Source organism: Bos taurus, unplaced genomic scaffold (assembly GCF_002263795.3).
Source record: "Bos taurus isolate L1 Dominette 01449 registration number 42190680 breed Hereford unplaced genomic scaffold, ARS-UCD2.0 ScbfJmS_511, whole genome shotgun sequence".
Taxonomy (NCBI): Eukaryota; Metazoa; Chordata; class Mammalia; order Artiodactyla; family Bovidae; genus Bos; species Bos taurus.
Window position 1 is genome coordinate 260,487 of NW_020192288.1, and position 17,353 is coordinate 277,839.

General features: G+C 48.0%; 1 long non-coding RNA gene across 3 annotated transcripts in view; it reads right to left on the reverse strand.

The window, feature by feature from the left end:
* The window catches only part of LOC101909825 (uncharacterized), a 120,034-nt gene that overhangs the window by 85,158 nt on the left and 17,523 nt on the right, over positions 1 to 17,353 (reverse strand). For all 3 annotated transcript variants that reach the window (XR_009493769.1, XR_003033800.2, XR_009493768.1), the window contains one exon: positions 3,513 to 3,693. This is a non-coding gene — a long non-coding RNA (uncharacterized lncRNA). The remainder of the gene's footprint in view (positions 1 to 3,512; positions 3,694 to 17,353) is intronic.

The window sequence follows — 17,353 nt, forward strand, 5'->3', positions numbered from 1 at the left end:
CACAGACCCCTGCAAAGGTGTTTCACCAGTTCACACTGGCCTCAGTGGGGCAGGGGAGTGAATGTGCCTTTACTGGCATCTGGGTACCATTTGTAGGGTGGGAGGTCTTGGCAGGAGGCTGGACACCTTATGTCCAGGTCCTTAGAAGAGCCTCAAGTCCACAACTAGGATTGATCCACGTAGGGATTTCAGGGGCTGTGAATACCCTAGGTGTCCATACCCTTGGTTGTGACATCACAAAGTGTATTTGACAAAGCATGGGAGGTCTCTTACCCTTTGGTGGCTCTGCACCCTGAGTGTGCCATCTCTGACCTGGAGATAAGCCTGTGAGCCAGGGATTGAGGGTGCTGAAACCTTCAGGGGTTTACTGTGTCTTGGGCTGTGAACTTTGGGGTTTGTAGGATGTGGGGTACCATGGTCTGAAGTCTCTTTGTGGTGGCTGCATGGAACATTGTGAAAGGGCTGTATGCGTTCAGCATACCAGTGCTCTGTGCAGTTGGGTTTCTCCATGGCAGCTTATAAAGCTGTTAAAATGCATGTCAGCCTGTATTTGAATTTCATCTCAGCTGATTTCATGTGTCTTGCCTTATTTATTGAGTCTCTAGTGTTTCAGTTTGGTGGATTATTTGGTGTTGGGTGTCCAGTGCATCACCCTTCTTTGGGATTGGAATGAAAACTGACCTTTCCAGTCCTGTGGCCACTGCGGAGTTTTCCAAATTTGCCTGGCATATTCAGTGCAGCACTTTAACAGCATCGTCTTTTCGCATTTGAAATAGCCAGGATTCCGTCAACTCCACCAGCTTTGTTCCTAGTAATGTTTCCTAAGGCCCACTTGACTTCACACTCCAGTATGTTTCACGTTGTTTCACACTGGCACAACCAAATTCATCAAAAATTGTGAACTTGTGTTTCAGAGGCTACAACAATTCCTACTCAATGTGGGTGCCAAAAAACTTGAGGCCCAAAGTAAAGTCTAAACATTGAAAATATCTACATTCCTTTAAAGACAGGCGTTTACACTTTGAAGTGAAGCCAGGTGACTCCTGAGTCCCAGGTCACAGAGCTGCTGGGCTGGAGGTGTGGCTGAAACTGAGGCACCCGCAACTTGAGGCCCTCTCCCTGCGTGGAGGGAGGGCCTGCCCCAAGGACGAGAAGAACAGGACCCCCAGGGGTCTCAAGGACTAGCAGGGAGGCAGGCACATTGCTTCAGGCAGCACATATTCATCGAGGCTTTTCCTGGCTCTCTGTGGTGGATACAAGTGGCCAGCCCACAGAAAACCCTGTGCTGGACTTACTGTCACCAAAGGGGAAGGGGTAGGGGTAGGAGACACCCTGCCTCATAACAACCCAGGACATTCTAGAGTGTGTTAGAAGGGGGTGGTGCTGTGATCAGATACATGTAAGTCCTGTAAGGGACTGGTACTGTGGGCAGCAAGGGGGAAAGCTACAAGTCACAGTATTGAACAGAGCAACCAGGGCGGGCTTCATTGAGGAGCTGATATTTTAACAAAGACTTGAAGGGGGAAAGGAGTCAGCACAGCAGACATCTGGGGTCAGCATATTGCAGAAGAGAGAACAGTGGGGATAAATGCAGGGGGCAGATACTGCCAGGAGGCCAGGGCAGCTGGGAGCAGGGAGTGAGAGTTGAACAGAAAGCGGGGACTAGATACCGTGGCACTGGGTAAACGTTTGCTCTGTCGGCAAAACAACAGGGACAAGCAGGGGTCATAGGTGCTGATGGACATGCATGTGCCAGGCCTGTGAGGGAGGCAGAGGCAGGACAGGGGGAAAGAGCAGAGACAGCTGAGGTGGGGCAAGCAAGGAGTGAGGAGGATGCACGAGGGGCAGCTCCGAGTGAGGCTGACGGCCTCCCCTGGACTCGACACGCCTTTCCTACCTGTACTGGTGTCCCCGACTCCATAGACGCCTGTGCTCCGGGCACAGTGTCAGAGACTCCACTAGCAGCCTGAGGTCATTCAACTGTCCATCGTCTGAACACATAGTTGCGGGGCCTACATTGCCACTTGGTCCTTGGGAAACGTTCAGTGACCTGACCGGTGCTCTAAGGTTCTTGACCCCAGTTCTACTGTGAGGCTACAACTGTGGCTGATGAGGCCACAGAGTGACCCACAAGTGTGTAATGAACCTTGCAGCCTCTTTGATCAGGAGTTTCCAGAATTAGGGGTCATATGAAACATGCACTCCAATCCCCGCCCCCACAGGGAAGGGAATCTGATTCTACAGATGTCCTGCTTACTCCATTCTCCTGTGTCGTTATTAACACAAAAGTAACTGGTCCACGAAGAGCTACGCTTTATTGTCTGAGAATTTACCTTGAATCCCGGTCCTTCATTCTTTGAGGAAATAGTTCTACGCAGGGACCAGACGCTATGTCTCCTCCTACTGCGGCTGGAGTGCTTAGGGATGATGGGGACTGTCCCCTGCAAGCAGATGACTGCCACGTGCTGTGTGATGAAAGCAATGGCAGGATTTAAATTACAGAGCTCTGGGAACACAGAAGAGAGCATCTGACCCCTGCCATATGTCCGGGGGTGGGATGTGGTGTGGGTCCCTAGTCAGGACACATTTGCGGGGGGGTGGTGGGACGGGGAGATTTCTTGAGGTGGCACTTTGACCTTCCACAGTTTACACACACATGAGCAGAAGAGCACAGACCTGGACACAGGTGGAGCCAGACAGACTTTCAGTCCCAGTTGTCTCCAGAGCACCATGGCAGCTGGGTGGTCTCCAGTGCTGTCTTACAGCCACTAAAAACGCTTCCTGTGCTTTGGCGTGCCTTCCGATTCCTTATATCTGATAAACAGAGTCAGACTGGTGGAGACATAACGGGTGGGGGCTGGTTGCAAAGCCTCTGTGATATGGCAGCGTGCTTCCCCGCAAGGGGAAGTTAAAGTCCTGCTTGGTGTTGCCTCTGGAGCAACCCTTTCCTTCCACCGGACTCCAGTTTCTTGGCTGCAAGGCAGGTCCTCCTAAGGCGCACACACAAAGGGGTTAGAACCTTTCAGGGTGGCTTTGCCCTACTGGGTACCCGCGTTTCACAAGCAGACAGGAGATTGGAACACTGATGGCTCTCCTCTCATGGAACAACATCTGCATCTCGGTAACTGAAACACAAGCCACACGTGTTATTGTGACTGCAGAGAAGACTGGCTTTGCACTCAAGAGAAACTAGGGCGTGACTCCCAGATCCAGCTTTTACTGCATCAGCCACCTAAGCTCTTTCAACTTGTTTCCTTGTCTGTGAGAAGGCTGGGGTTCATCCTTACCCCTCTGGGTCTGTGGGGAATAAAACCCCATATACCTGGCTCCCACAAGCTCCATAAGTAGGCTCCAGGTGAGTCATTTACACTGACCCCTGTGTTACGGACACGTCAGTGGGGAGGGTGGCATGCCAGAGCCCCTGAGAGTCTACTCCGTCCTCTGGCTGGGGTGGGGTTGGGTGGGGTGGTGGAACTGGTGCCGTGTCCAACTATTTAATTGGCTTTACATACCACAGGCACACACTTCATTTCATATTTAGGTGTGTTCTGCTCAGAGAAGTTGTAGTGAAGGAAGTCAGTCGTCACAGTTGAATCTGTAGCAGGTAGAAGCAGCAGTGGGGTCGCTCCCTCCACTGGCCATCACAGGAACTGGCAGTTCCCTCCATGGGTTGATGGCACCAGGTGGAGACACCTGAGGAGTTGCAAGAAGGTGCTGTGACATTCCCTAGGAGGGTCCCCATACTGAGCTGGCAGCTCGTCCTTGCCTCCCTGATGACCACAGGGACTAGTAAATCAAACCCCCGCACAGGGAGGACGTGTCAATATACTTCATCTCGTCCTAACAGGAACTCAACATTATAAAGTGAAAAATAGTGAAAATCTCATCAACACACAGTGTGTGGGTAGGGCAGCTCAAGTCCTGTTCCGTGTACTGGGTCACAGACACCGTAAAGTGACATTTTGAAATTCCCATGCTTCGGCTTATCCCTGCTCACTGTGAAGCAGGTGGTCACCCTGGATCCCTTTATGCTTCCAACGCTGTGACCAAATTCAAAAGGCCGTATTCAAAGACAACAACGGGCCCATATAAAGCACGAGGAGAGCTTTTCTGTCTGTATCCTTTGCTTAGCAAGGAAGCCTTTCCCAGACAAACTCTGCCATTAGATTGCATTTTGCATCAGCTCATCGTGCAGCAGGTATTCATAGTGAAATCTCCACCACCTTCCATTTGGTAAAAATATCAAATCTGTTAACTGTGACTTTTCTCCCAGGTTCTCCCCAGGAAAAATGGAAATTGCTCTACCCAGCCTGGCAGCTGAATCTAAGAAGGAATCAGGCAGATGAGGAGGGAGAAAGGGCATGTAAGATGGAGGCAAAGGCAGGAGTGAGATTGTGAAATCGGTGGGTGGGGAGGGGATGAGAGGGGACAGGGGGTGGCTAGGGAGTAGGAGTGTGAGCACACCGGCCATCTGATGAACAGAGAGAGGTCTGGGTGGCTGGAATATCAAGTGGGGCGTGGAGCAGAAGGAGGGTGTCTGGTGAAGATCGGGCATTTGGGGGCAGACAAGACCTGCTGTGCCTAGTCAAGGAGGCTGGACAATATCCTAAGAGCAGCAGGCAGCCCGTGCAGAGTTTTGAGCAGGGGTGTCATGCCCAGATTGCACTGAGGAAGTCTTCCCTTCCTCAGGCAGCAGGACAGACCATGTGTTGGAAAGCATCAGGATTGCTGGTGCTTGTCAAGGAGAGAGACGAGGGTGACCTGGCCTAGGGAACTCACTGTGCTGATGCAGAGAAGGAACAGGATCTTACTTAGACTTAGGAGGCCAAGAGGTGAGGCTTGATGATTGAGAGTGTGGTGAGAGAGAGGCAGCAAGCAAGGATGGCTTTAAGCATCTCTGGCCTAAGCAGCTGGGGAGAAGGCTGCCTGGCACTGAGTCAGGGGACAGTAAAGGAGGTGCAGCTGTGTGGGGCGCGGGGGTTGGGGGGATGGGTGCAGTTTGGACATGTTGAATATTCCTTGCCTGGGGGACTCAAACACGTACTATCAGAATGACTTGGGGGAGCTGACCTAACTTCTCTGTGCCCATGATGCCTCATCTGTGATGGGGGAATGAGGCTAAGAATTAAGAAAAAGACTAATTTCCTGTTTCATTGCTTTAGTCTAGGAGAATGTTCTCCTTTTACAGAGAAGTGCTGTCTTACTGTCAGGTATTCCGTCGGTATAATGGGAATGTATCTGCTTATCCATATATCCGCTTGGTTTTACATATCTGCTTTGTGTATTTTCACCATGTGGTATGTATTGTCAACCGTAAAGAGAAATAAACTCAAAGGAACAAGTGTTTCTTGTCACATGCATGCAGAACGGCAGTCCATCAGCCTGTCTGTCACAGAAACAGCCCCCTTTAGAACCTCCTGTAGCTCCTCACTCCCTCCAGGGGGTGGGTAGAGGCCTGTGGGACCCAGCGTGTCTTTCACTTCTCTTCCCTGTGAAGGCATCTCCGGTGTCCCAGAAGTTGCCCAGCACTTGTTGAGTGCAGTCTCCCTGCAGCCCTGTCAGTTGACTAGGGGAGTCTGTAGTCAGGAAGAGAGTGCTGAGCCTGATGTGTGGATCTGGAAACCATCAGCCTGTGGTGCCGAGCTGGGAGGTGATGAAGCCACAGATACCTAGATTTGAATCAAGGTCCCACCACTTATTCCTTCTGTGACCGTGGGCAAGTTACTTACACTCTCCTTGACTTAATTTTCTGAATTGAAGAGGATGATGATCCTATTCTGCGATAATGACTCCTTTTTGTTGCCTTCATTTAGATTACCAAAAACAAACAAACAAACAAACAAACCTTTTGAGAACTATACAGTGATGTTCAAGTGTTGATTTCTTCCAGAGTAAAAACGGAACCTGTCAACAAAGACATGAAAAGATGCTCAACCTCGCTCATCATGAGAAATGAAAATCAGAGCCACAATTAGCTATCTTGTCACAGCAGTCAGAATGGCCATCATCAGAACTCTACACAAAATAAATGTTGGAGTGGATGTGGAGAAAAGGGAATCCTCTTATACTCTTTGTGAGAATGAAAATTAATACAGCCACTATGGAGAACAGTATGGAGATTTCTTTAAAAACTGGGAATAAAACTACCATGTGCTGTGCTGTGCTTAGTTGCTCAGTTGTGTCTGACTCTTTGCAACCCCAGAGTAGCCCGTCAGTCTATTCTGCTCATGGGGATTCCCCAGGCAAGAATACCAAGGTGGGTTGTCATGCTCTCCTCCAGGGGATCTTCCCAACCCAGGGACCAAAGCTGGTCTCCCGCAGTGCAGGCGGATCCGTTATTGTCTGAGCCACCAGGGAAGCCCATAAATACTGGAGTGACTAGCCTATCCCTTCTCCAGGGGGTCTTCCCGACCCAGGATTTGAACTGGGTTCTCCCACACTGCACATGGATTCTCTACCAGCTGAGCTACCACGGAAGCCCATAAAACTACCATATGACCCAGAAATCACACTCTTGGGCATACGCCCTGAGAAAACTATAATTCAGAAAGACACATGTACCCAAATGTTCCTTGAACCAGTATCTACAATATCCACGACATGGAAGAAACATAGATGTCTGTCAATGAATGGATAAAGATGTTGTGGTACATGTATACAATGGAATATTCATCAGTTATAAAAGGGAACGAATTTGAGTCATTTCTAGTGAATTGAATGAAGCTAGAACCTATTATACAGAGTGAAATAAATCAGAAAGAGAAAAACAAATATCCTACATCAACACATATATGTGAAATTTAGAAAAACTGTACTGATGAACCTATTTGCAGGGCAAGATTAGAGTCTCAGTCATGGACAAGAGAATTATGGACACAGCAGGCAAGGAGAAGATGGATTGAATTGAGAGAGTAGCACTGAAATATACAGATTACCATGTGTAAAATAGATAGCTAGGGCAAGCTTCTGTATAGCACAGGAAGCTTAGTTTGGTGCTCTGTAATGACCTAGAGGGGTGGGGTTCGGGGTGGAAGAGAAGTTCAAGAGGGAGGGGATATATGTATACACTTATAGCTGATTCACCCTTGTCCTACAGCAAAAATTAGCACAACATTTAAAGCAATTATAATCCAATTTTCAAAGGTGAGGGGTGTTCGAACCTCTCTGCCTTTATACTTATCTACTGGGACCGGCATGAAAGATGCTCATATTTACCATGCTGACAAAGTTCAACTTCACCTGAGCTGTTAAGAAAACCCACAGTAAAGAAATCTCTGCAGACTTTCATGTCCCCAAAATGACTTAATGCAAAGCACCACCCTTCCCCGTCGGACTTCGGTAAGACTCATCCAAAGTTATCCAGTGACTCCTGGGTTTACCTACCACAAGGTCAAGTACAGACCTTCCTCCTTGTCATTAAAGGGCAGACACAGACCATCCAACTCCTTCTTTTCTGTCTCATGACTAGGAACGGTGATTAAAAGTCAGTTCTCCTGAAACTAGCTAGTCACAAAGATAATCATTTCCTCTTCTGTCGACGAGATTTCCCCCTAAATGTTTTCCCCCCTGCAAAGGTCCCCACTGTCACTTCTCTACTACTCTCTGTGGAATAAAGTACAGTGCAAAACCACCTTGCTGACAGTCTGATCATCAGGTCTGTGGTGCTCTTCCAATTGCAATTGGTAGAAATACAGTCAGTGTCTTTATTCGTTTTGCTTTTACTCTTTCCCTTTGTCTTACTGGTAATCATTGGTAGAAAAAAAATCACAAAGATTTAATCTCAAAAAATATACAAACAGCTCATGCAGCTCAATAACAAAACAATAAATGACCCAATCAAAAATGGGCCAAAGAAATTAATGGATATCTCTCCAAAAAAGACATACAGATGCCTAACAAACACATGAAAAGATGCTCAACATCACTCATTATCAGAGAAATGCAAATCAAAACCACAATGAGGTATCATCTCATACTGGTCAGAATGGCTGCTCTCAGAAAGTCTACAAACAATAAATGCTGGAGAGAGTGTGGAGTAAAGGGAACCCTCTTACACTGTTGGTGGGAATGCAAACTAGTACAGCCACTATGGAGACCAGTTTGGAGATTCCTTAAAAAACTGGAAATAAAGCTCCAATATGACCCAGCAATCCCACTGCTGGGCATACACACCGAGGAAATCAGAATTGAAAGAGACACCTGCACCCCAATGTTCATCGCAGCACTGTTTACAATAGCCAGGACATGGAAGCAACCTAGATGTCCATCGGCAGACAAATGGATAAGAAAGCTGTGTTACATATACACCATAGAATATTACTCAGCTATTAAAAATGCATTTGAATCAGTTCTAATTAGGTGGATGGAACTGGAGCCTTTTATACAGCGTGAAGTCAGACAGAAAAACACCAATACAGTATACTAACCTACATACATGGAATTTAGAAAGATGGTAATGACGACCGTATATGCGAGACAGCAAAAGAGACACATATAAAGAACAGGCTTTTGGACTCTGTGGGAGAAGGCGAGGGTGGGATGATCTGAGAGAACAGCATTGAAACATGTATATTACCATAAGTGAAATAGATGACCAGTCCAAGTTCCATGCATGAAACAAGGCACTCAAAGCTGGTGAACTGGGACAACCCAGAGGGATGGGATGGGAGGGAGGTAGGAGAGGGTTCGGGATGGGGGACACATGTACACCCGTGGCTGATTCATGTGAATATATGGCAAAAACCACCAGAATACTGTAAAGTAATTAGCCTCTACTGCTGCTGCTGCTGCTGCTAAGTCACTTTAGTCATGTCCGACTCTGTGCGACCCCATAGACGGCAGCCCACCAGGCTTCCCCATCCCTGGGATTCTGCAGGCAAGAACACTGGAGTGGGTTGCCATTTCCTTCTGCAATGCATGAAAATGAAAAGTGAAAGTGAAGTCATTCAGTCGTGTCCGACTCTTAGCGACCCCATGGACTGCAGCCTACAAGGCTCCTCCATCCATGGGATTTTCCAGGCAAGAGTACTGGAGTGGGTTGCCATTGCCTTCTCCAGTTAGCCTCTAATTAGAATCAATTAATTAAAAAAAAATTCAAGTAACACCAGCTGCTCCTAACGTAGACAGATGACAACACAAATTACCAGGCAACCAGGGAGAAGCCCCCGACCTCCAACCCCAAGAGCCGACCATCACCAGGTGTCATCTGTGAGGGCATCTCCAGTACCCGACAACTCTTCTTGTGACTCCGGATGTGATCGTCCCTCCTAGCCTCCAAGCTGCTGTGAGAGGCCCTCGGGGCACACGGTCCAGAGGGCCCGGCACTACCTTCTCACCTCCGAATCACCCCCGCCCTACTGCCACCATCCCAGGGGACAACCTGCTTTTCTTCAGGCCACTTGGGGCTCCCTCTCAATCCACCACAACCAAGGGAATACTCAGGAAGGTCCTTCTATGAGGAGGGGAGGGGTAAATGTCCCATCTTTGTGCTGTCAAAGCCAGGCCCACAGACTCCTCCCCTGTGAAGGGCAGGTAGCCGCTACAGGACCCTGGACGACTCCTCCTCTCGGTGGTCTTCACCCTTCTCTTCCACACACACTGAGGATGGGAGGCTGACCCACCACTCCAGGCTCCTCGACTGGCCTGAGGATGGGAAGCACTGCATTGGCATTCCGCTAGTGAGAACCTGATCCTGAGAAAGAACGCGTGAGAGCGAGGGATATAGTCAGGGACAGACACGCAGACAGAGGGAGACATCTATCGCTCTAGGACCGACCAGGTGTGCGTTAGTGCCACAGGACCGCAATCCTCTTCAGTCAAGTGGGATCCCAGCTCTCTCAGAACTGTTGTTTTCCACAAACACCCCCACCTCTTCAGGATCAGAAGGCAGTTGGACAGTCTATATGACTTATTTCTCTTTCTCTCGATGGGGATTGACACTCTTAAGCCGATACTGAATCTTCCTATGGACATTGGTCGATCCGGAATAATTGCGCTCAAATCGGTGTTCACCAGGTTCAGAAGTAGGCTCTTTCCTTGGCATCACCTCCCTCCCCACCTCATGCCCCACTTCACAAAATGAGACAATATAATGAAGTATTTTCAGGGGAGATGCATTTCCCGTATTGAAATCATCGCAGGTGTTCTTTCTCAAGAGTGTGTGAGTTAGGCCCTGATGTGACATAGAAATAAGAACATACTTTTAAAAGGCTCCTTGAGTCCTGCCTTGGTTTGCAATGCTTTTGAAAACTTTTATCTCCTGAATCGCCAGCAGCGGTGTATAGTAATTCTAAAAGGAAGGTATCTTTCATTGTCTGGATTCCTGGAGTACAGCTGATCCTGGACAGTAGAACTGTGCTGTGGTCAGAAATTTGGATATATGATTAGTTACTGGTTTCCATTTATATTTCAATTGTTCATTAGTCCCTAAGTTGGGTCCCATTCTTTTACGACCCCATGGACTGTACCCACCAGGCTTCTCTGTCCATGGGATTTCCCAGGCCAGAATACTGGAGTGGGTTCCCATTTCCTTTGTCAGGGGGTCTTCATGACCCAGGGATCAAACCCCGGTCTCCTGCATTAGCAGGTGAATTCTTTATCACTGAGCCACCATGGAAGCCCTTGTATTTCCGATACCATTGCCTTATATTTGACCTACCTCTATTGGGTGTATTACATACGTCTATGCGCCTGTGTGTTAGGGTTGCTTTGCTTGTTTGTTTTGTCAGAAACAGTAAAGTGAAGTGGCTTGGCTTTGCTTAAGTCTCTCAGGGTACCAGCAATAGACAAAATGTATAAAGAGAAAGGGTTTCCTTAACTTAAGGAAAAGAATTTCCACAACTCCCCATGAAAGGGGTTTAGTCTCCTGACTAGAACCTATTAATATTCAATGAAATCTTTCGTGACTGCTCATTATAGGAAAGCAATGGTTCTACTGTTTTTACTTGAATATTGGCTACATTTAAAATTATGCTTGAGATTGTGTGAAATAGATAAGTAAAACTACAGATCCCAGTGATCCATTGGCTTTACCCTGCATATGGGTGCAGTACAAGCTCAGTGAAAACCATCAGATTGGGTGAGTACAATGTGCCCTGCAAGGAAATATTTTTTATAAAGTAGACAGACTGGATGTGCTAACAGGAAATCTATACTTTGCTCAGCAGATTATTTATCTAGTAAACAAGGACTTAGAGCCAAGGGAATGTATAAGGTGGTGATTGTGAGTGAAAATAGGTGACAACATTGAGAGAGACAGAGAGTGGTGTAATGAATGGTGCAGAGACCTTCACATTTTAACAGATGTACATGAAAGATGGTTAGGACCACTACCAAGCAGTGTGACCTTGAGTAAGATGGTCACCATCTCTGATCCTCGGTTCCCTTGCCTGCAAATGGGGACAATAATATTATATATTATCCCACCCCCAGGCAAAGCCATTCCTCACGGCCTGATCCCAGCCTCCGCTGGCCCCTGTGGCCAAGGCTCTCATCACACTTGTTTCACCATGGTCTTCAGTCTGGCTTCCTGCCCACCCCACCATGAGCTCCTTGAGGACCTTTTAACCACAGGGGCTCAGAACACGTTTACCATCTTATGAGTGATGATAAAGTGAGGTACACAGAGCAGTGCAGCTGCTGTTATGCTGTCAATTCGTTGCAAACAACGCATAGGAAACGAGTGGCTGGAGCAAACCTCTCCACTCAGTTTTCTGTTGCTCCAGGGCCGTTTGTGTTTTTTATCCCCACATCGTCCAGAAGCTTATTGTACGAGAGAAACACCCTCCTTTCCCCTTCCTAGTGCATAGTAATTATAGCAGCCATTTCTCAACTGAATTGTCAGTGAGTGAACCCTGAAAATCCTCAGCTCAAATTTTGGTTCTTTCGAGTGGGTGAGGGGAATCCTGTCGTCTCTCCCACTCTGACAGGAGTGTCTAATGTCCGTCTCCCTTTATTCTGATATAATAAAGGCTTCCCCTTTATTCTGTATCTTGGACACTCCTTTACCTCCTGAGACTGAGGTCTGTCCTAGGCTATGGCTGCTTTCAGCACTGTGCTGAGGGCATTGATGACCAGGTAGGCGCTGGGGGGATACTTGTTGGTTGAATACAGCTCAGAGAGCCAGGCTACTTTATTTCACGGTGAGAAGTGTAACCTCCATGCAGGCTGCCATCGGCAGGATGGACGGTTTGAACCTGCTGATCAGTGTCCTTGGGCAAGTCCATAGGCTTTCTGTCACCCTGCTCTCCCCTCTTCCTCTTGCTTCCATAGCTTCTTCTACTCCGTACCTTCCCCGTGCCCTCCTTTGTGCTCCCTCTGCTCTCCGTGTACATGTACACCGTGCCAGAGACCACCCTGTCTCCCGGCTTCATGTTGTGTGATTGTCAGTTCCCTTTCTAATTAGACCGCTTTGAGGAGTTTTCTCTTCGCTCACAGTCCATGGTGGACACCCCAATACAGTAAGCATCATGGGTCTCCTTTTATTCTTTTCCCTTTGTTTTACCCTTCCCCCCACCTTTTTTTTTCCTTTTTTGAGGAATCAATATGGTATTGTGAGTAAGGACACTAGCTCTGATTCAGATAACCTTCCTTTCCACCTAGTTCTGCCTCTTGTTATCACATCATCTTGAGAAATTAAATTGGCCCACTGGGCCACACCAGACTCGCCTGAAAATGGGTGAATTATTCTTAATAACGACATGAACTGAGCAGGTGGGTTTTGTATTGAATGAGGTTCGTAGGAATGTGTTGGCATGTTCCCTGTTGTAACAAATACTGAGCTGCAGTGGGGCAGGTTGCAGGTCAGGCCTTACCCTCAAGCTTCACGAAGCACTTCAAGGTCACATTAGACATCTGTGTCCAGCCCTAGAGGCTCCTTCCTTCTCAGCCACAGTCCTCGAGCTTTTCCCTCACAGCTAGACGAAACCTCACCAGGGGGCTGGCTTTTCTGTTACACCTCTCCCACCTGGAAACCACTCACAGACTTCATCTTCTGTTGCATGCTTCATTCTTTTCCTGGTAATGTTGTCCTCAGATGGATTGAGGCTCCTCCTATTGCAAGGGGATGCCCAGGACTGATAACAAGGGTGTGATGTTTCCCTGCTCCCCCATGGTATGGAAAGTCTCTGGGACCTGTGCCCAAACTCCTCTCTCTCCCCATGTCATCTCCCTCCATCCCACAGTTCACAGTTTACACTCAAGCTGGGTTCCAGTGCAGGCCCTACCAGCCCAGGCACTCTGCTTCAGCCTCAAATTCCTTATCTGTAAAATGGCAATAACTCTACCTGTTGGTGAGGTTTATTGGGAGACCTAGTGGGGATAACAGATGTAAAACACCTAGCGCCCATGACCTGGCAGGTGGAAGGCACTAAATAAACGGCTGTGTCCTCTATCAGCTCCTGTAATGCACAGCATCTGGTGTGGGATAATACTGTGACTCAGTCGATGTCTTTGGACTGAAGGGTCTAGCCTGTGCAAAGGGCAAAACAAGAAATGAAATTGTGGAATAATAAGAAAGAAAGAAATGAAACCTATGTCCACACAAATACTCGTCCTTACATGTCTTTCACAGCAGCACTGTCTGTATTCTCCAAATAGTGGAGCAGCCTAAAAGTCTGTCAGCTGGAGAGTGGTAAACAGAGTATTCTGTAGCCATTCAGTGGAACAGCATAGATGGATGAAAAGTGATGAACTTCTGCTTTCTGCTGCTACATGGGTGAGCCTCCAAAGCATTATGCTCAGTGAAAGAACCCAGACACAAAAGGCCACTTCCTGCAGGAGTCCTTTGATATGAAATGCCCACAAAGGGCAAATCTACAGAGACAGAAATTAGATGAGAGGATGCCTGGGCCTGCAGGTCCTATTGGGGGCTGACAGCTGATGGGTACATGGACGCTTTTTGTGGTGCTGGCAGTGTTCCACAAGTGCACTGTGGTGGTGGCTGCACCACTGTGTGAAGTTATTAAAGACACTGCACTGGATGCATTGAATGGCTGTGATTTGTGGTGTGTAACTATACCTCAGTGAAGCAGTTTAGGAAGGTAATGCAGATGTCCAAGTGAGACATGGGGGGAAAGATATGCCATTGCTTTTGTAACAGCGAGGAGTGCCCCTGCTCCTTCCACGTTCTGGGTCCAGCCTCCTCCACATGTGCTAGATGCTCCCTCCAGAGACAGTCCCTGTGCACGTCTGGACGGAATCCCCAGTGAGCACACATCTAGTGTGTCTCTGTGTTTACGCACAGGCGCCCATTGGGTGACCACAAGTCAGTGGCTCTGGACAGGCTCCCAGAACCCACCCTGCAACTGAAATTCTACTTAGTTGTTTTCCCATTCTTCTCAAATCACGTCGACCCAGCTTCCATTTCCCAGATTCAATAACAGATCTCAGCCCTTAGCTCCAACCTCTGGTCACAGGAATACCTGTTAACCTGGTGTGAGGCCCCCTGCCTGAGCTCAGCAACCCGGGAGGCATGCTCAGCCAAGCAGTAACCAAGACAACGGAACTCCATCCATCCTCCTTCTGCCGCCAGGGCTGAGGTGCGTTCCCTCCCCTCCATCTGCCTGAGTGTCTGGTAAGGAAGGGGACTTGGGGGCATAACACACCACTGAGTTATTGAAATGGTTCTAAATATGGCTGTGAATAAATATGTCAAAATCCCTCTCAGAAGGGAAGACATGTAATTACAAATTTTTTGAAATTTCATTAGTAGCAAACATGGCTCTTCAGTTCAGGAATCTGTTTAAAACCAGGACAGGTGAAGCATCATGCGATTGTGCTTCTCAACCTAAACTATGCATTAATTCTCCCCTGGAGAGGCTTTAGAAGAGCTGATACGGGCAGGACAGCCCCAGAGAATCTGAAGTAGTAGGTCTGGAATGCGGCCCTGGCCTGAGCATTATCTGAAAAAGTTCTCTTATGAAAGCCAAGCTTGCAGCTGTGGAAACAGAACCCTTTCTTACAGGAGGAAATCGAAGATCAAAAATTTGTGACTCCTCTCTACAGTGAAAGCAGGTTTTCATCATGACCCGCTATACTTGACAGCTGTCTTAGGCTGAGGAAAGGGACAACTTGCCCAAGTTAATACTAGTTTGAAAACTGACCTTGTGCTTGCTCTGCTGCGTGTTCCTGAATCCAAAGTTTTACAGTTAAAACCCTGCTGTTAGTGAAACTCCATACGTTTTAGTTCTTGTCAGGACCCCTTGTGTCTAGTTGAATACATTTCTAAAACACTGTGGAGATAACTTCATTCGACAGATCAGAATAGTGCTTTAAAGATCAAAGATGGCTGAGAATTGTAGCTGCTGATGTTGATGTAGAAGGATCGGCTGTCAGTGTATCTGCTGCCTGTGCTCAGCTGCCGTTTTAAACTGTTTGCTGTGTTATCAAATTAACTCCCGTGCTCAGATGAAGACCAAATCGGAACAGGATGCTTACTGGGACAAATACAGTTAAGGAATCCCTTGTTTGATGCACACCCATGAAGACTCACCTCTTGAAATGTTCTCTTTAGGGATCTCTTCTGGATATTCTTTGGCATGTTCCCCAATGACGGGCTTACACTGCTGTGCCCTGACTCACTGTCCTGTTAAAGACAGGGCTTTCAACCTCTCAGGTGCATTACAGTGGCCAGGTTCCCTCAGACATCCAAAAGAGGGTGATGACCTGTGCTCAGGACACCTTCAGAGCGTGTTTGTAGGAACAGGGCCTCTGAGAGGAACGGATCCCCACCTGTGGCAACAGGAAGATCTCGGGTCAGCCTTTTCCAGAGCAGCTCCAAGGGAGTCGTGGCTCGGTGAAGATCACACCAGCAGCATGTCCTGGATTGTGGTTTAAGGAACTGGGTGGATGGCGGTGCCCATCCATGAGACACCCCAGGGAACATTGGCCTGGGGCTACTAGCAGGTCTGCAGGGCTTATGGGACATCTGAGTGCAGATAGCCCATACGTCTCAGCCTGTGGGGGAAGTGCGGCCCAGTTGAGACATCTTAGGTAGATTTGGTGATTCAAAAAAGGCATCAGCATACAGAGGGATACAGATGAAAACAAGTCAGATGGGTAAAAGCTCTGGGGGGTGACATGGTCACCCAAGGATCATGTATAGAATGGAAGAGCACAGGGCACAGGTTGGAAACCAGAGGAAAGCAAAATCAAGATTTAGGAGGGGATAAAAGTAAATGGGGGAGAAGGCAATGGCACCCCACTCCAGTACTCTGCCTGGAAATCCCTGGACGGAGGAGGGCCTGGTGCGCTGCAGATTCCATCGGGGCCATAGGAGTCAGACACGACTGAGCGACTTCACTTTCACTTTTTACTTTCATGCATTGGAGAAGGAAATGGCAACCCACTCCAATGTTCGTTCTTGCCTGGAGAATCCCAGGGACGGGGAGCCTGGTGGGCTGACGTCTACAGGGGTCGCACAGAGTCGGACACAACTGAAGCGACTTAGCAGCAGTAGCAGCAGCAAAGTAAATGGACAATAAGGAGACTTCGAAGTAATGAACTGAGAGGGAGGAGGAAAACCAGGATGGTTTCTGTCACAGACTCTGACCAAAGAAAGTGTTTTTGAAGACGGAATGTGCCTGTGGACAATACAGCACTGGGTACTACGGTTTGGCCCATGGAGCTCTTGGGATACATTAGCAAGGGGATGTTTCTGTGGATGGGCACTCAGTAGAGGAATAAGAGGTAACCAGATAAGGATGCTCCTGGAGTCTAATACTTTCAAGAAGCATGGCTTGAAGAATCAGAGACTCAGGGTATTGGAAGTAGAGGCCTGTGTGCTTGCAGGGTATGCTATTTTCTATTCCCCAACCAAAGAGACCAGGAAGCCAGTTCCAAAGCTCATCAGGACTCTTGACTAAAGACAGAGTGGGGGAATGGAATGACCTTCACAGGTGAGTATTCATGTTGAGAGGGGAGTGTGGTATTTTCAAAGCAGCAGTGGAGTTCCAGGAAGACCTCCTTTCCTCTCCCTCTGGCCCACTCTGCCTCTGCAACAACATGGTCACAGGAAGAGCCAGGGTGGTGTGGGGGACGTGGGTTGCTGAGATCACATCTCAGTGTATGCTCCTTAGACTCCACAGACACTTTAATGTATTTTTCTCCCTGGATGATCCTGATCTTCCTCATGAGTGTTCACCCTTCATACTGGTAGTAACGGGGAAAACCCAACTGAAGTTGCTTCTGACTTGGAAAGTTGTGGTTGCATGCAACCAACTGAATATCCACAGATACAAATGCTCAGTCTATTCTGGGTGAAAATGCCTCTACTTCTTTCAGCGATGGAGCAAGTATATGTCTACAAGGCTCGAGTCATGTGGAGAGGAGTCTATAACAACGGCATAGTTTGTTC